Source organism: Pleurodeles waltl, chromosome 6 (genome assembly GCF_031143425.1).
Source record: "Pleurodeles waltl isolate 20211129_DDA chromosome 6, aPleWal1.hap1.20221129, whole genome shotgun sequence".
Taxonomy (NCBI): Eukaryota; Metazoa; Chordata; class Amphibia; order Caudata; family Salamandridae; genus Pleurodeles; species Pleurodeles waltl.
The window spans coordinates 1,661,013,652-1,661,016,346 of NC_090445.1; positions in this window are offsets into that span (position 1 = coordinate 1,661,013,652).

Consider the following 2,695-nt stretch of genomic DNA (forward strand, 5'->3'; position numbering starts at 1 on the left):
GCATCCCGCTGCCCCTGAGGCCAAGCTAGTTAGTGCTTAATCTAACTATAATCTGTGTCTGTATTTTACGCACCCCCACACTTCACATTGCCAGGCGCTGCTTCACATAGCACGATAACCCCACCTCAGTGGTCATCATTCAAACATAAAAACACTTCTTGAAACAACACCCTCTCAACCGCACGCCTTACATGGCGTAGCTTGCTAGCTGTGGGCCTTATTCACAAAGGGCCTCTACACTTGTGGCGGAGGCCCCACAGTTGTGGGGGAGTCACCGCACTCGGGGCAATAATAATTCTCATAACATAGATTTCACCCCCAGTGTGGAGATTGCCCCACAACTGCGGGCTTTGTGGATTAGGCCCTGTGTGCCTAAGCGCTTCAGTCCCCTAACCTATGGGACGTAAACGCTGTACAAATTATACAATACGATACAATAGATAGAGGGCTTTCAATCAGCCTTTATCATCAATTGGTCTGTTTTTGTCTCATTCCCATTTTTCTTCCACCCACTAATGCATACAGCATGGGAAAAATTGGGTCAGACCATTTCAGCCATTGGCTAACTTCACTGTGAATGATGGTTTTCTGCCCTCATACAAGGAGCACACCCACTCACAATGTAGTCCCCTAAAGTGCCAGAGATAACTATAGACATATGTGCTCCTAGAAACCAAGTATTTATAGAGGTTGATGAGGGACTGGCAGTTTTCACAATAATGTTTTGTAAACACTGTGACAAAACAGAACATGGATACAGAAAGGTAAAAGGCTGGTGGTAAAATCACCTACTGGCTTTGCCAATACTCGTTAACTCTGTAGCAAGACTTAAAATAGCAGCTACAGGTCGTGTGTCAGTGTCACAACGCATTCCAGAATCAACGTGTTCTTTCTTTCCGAAAAAAATATCTTCTTACGAGATTTCAGTCTCCTCTGGGGTGAACCCGATGATACTGCAGTGAATCCGCTATCCCTGTTGATTTGAGGCCACAGTGTAATCCAACATTTTTCTGAGACAACCCACATTAAAGGCCCTAGTCTGTATTTTATAATTTCTAAAGAAACTTTAGTTGTTGCAAACAGCCCCATAGCTGTTGACTGTCAGTACCTGATTCCGTTCTCACCTGTCCTCCCACTGGCCAATTTACTGGTACCAATGAACGTGCTATTAATAATCTGTCTGGTTGGGAATAGCAAACACTCTGCTCTATTAGCCAAATGACCATCTGATATCTGAATGTCAGACCTCTTAAATTTAATGAAGGTATCTCTGAAACACTTGAAGAAACAGCGCTGCTCAAAACGCATAGGAGAATACAGAAACACCTTCATTCTGGCTCAAAACCAATGTCTTTTAAGAAAAAAAGTAAGAGGCATTGAGGAGAATTGGAATCAATTGCACTCCCTATCCGACCTGTACACCCTCAGAATAGCCAGAAGGTTCAAGAGAAACGCTGTCAGTGTCATGGCCACACATGTCAACACTCTATTCACATAGGGCAGGGTTCTGCAAAGTCGGTCCTGGAGAGCCGGGTCCATGCCAGATTTTTAGCATAGCCACATTTCGAAAAATGTAGAATTCAGAAGCATCTTGTTTCTAAATGTGGCTATGCTAAAAATCTGGCATGGACCCGGCTCTCCAGGACCGACTTTGCAGAACCCTGACATAGGGCATGCTGATTCCATCACCAAAGTGAACCCCTTTAAGCATGTCCTAGACCTTATCCTGGGAGTAGCTGCCCCTTCTTTCCCCACTGATCCATTTAGGGAAATCTCTCTCGACAATGTATGTTTCCAGACTTTCTCAAAACAAATTGTTACTCCTCTCCTGAAGAAGGCTTCGGCCAACACGGAGATCTAAACAACTTCCCCTCTATGACTGGTCTTCCTTTTCTGGCAACAATTATTGAAAGCTGGTTGGTGACACAAGTTACACACCACATCATTGAGGAAACCTTTAAATTGTTGATGATGCACTTGCATTCTTCAGGAACAAATCCCAAATTCTGTCGACTCTTGACATCTGCTCTCTACCAACTCTACTGCTGCATTCAACACTGTCGACCATACCTTGCTCGTCAAGAGCCCTCAAGGATGGAAAGGAATTGACAGTGCAGTTGGGTCCTCTCTTCTCCGACCAGAGCAGGCCGGGCACATTAAACCTGAACACTGCTTCTCCAATGCTGCCACACAAGTTGCATTCTGTCCCCATATCTTTATGACCTTTATAGTGAACCGCTCAGTGACCTACTAAAGAACTGCAGACTCCTATATCATCAAGATGCTGATGATACTCAGCTTCATCCTAAGATTCCCACAGATGTCTTACTCCTTGCCTAACATCATCTGAAACTAAGTCTTCTAAGGACAGAATTTCTCCTCATCCCACTCAAAACTCACAGTCAAAACAAGGATTAACCACTGTAGAATACTAGAGTGAAACCAGCCATCTTTGACAGTGCTAAGTCGCTTGGCAACATCGTAAAGAACCAGCTTAACCTACAAAAGCAGAGCAATGCTATGGCTACGAACACTTTCCATCAACTTAGGGTACCACCAGGACTCACCACTTCATCCCAGAACAAGACATTAAGGGCCTCATTCCTAGTTTGGCAGGGGTCGGAAGACCGCCACTCCTGTCTTCCGCCCGCTGGCCCTATTATGAGTTTCCAACTGGGCCAGCAGGAAACTACCC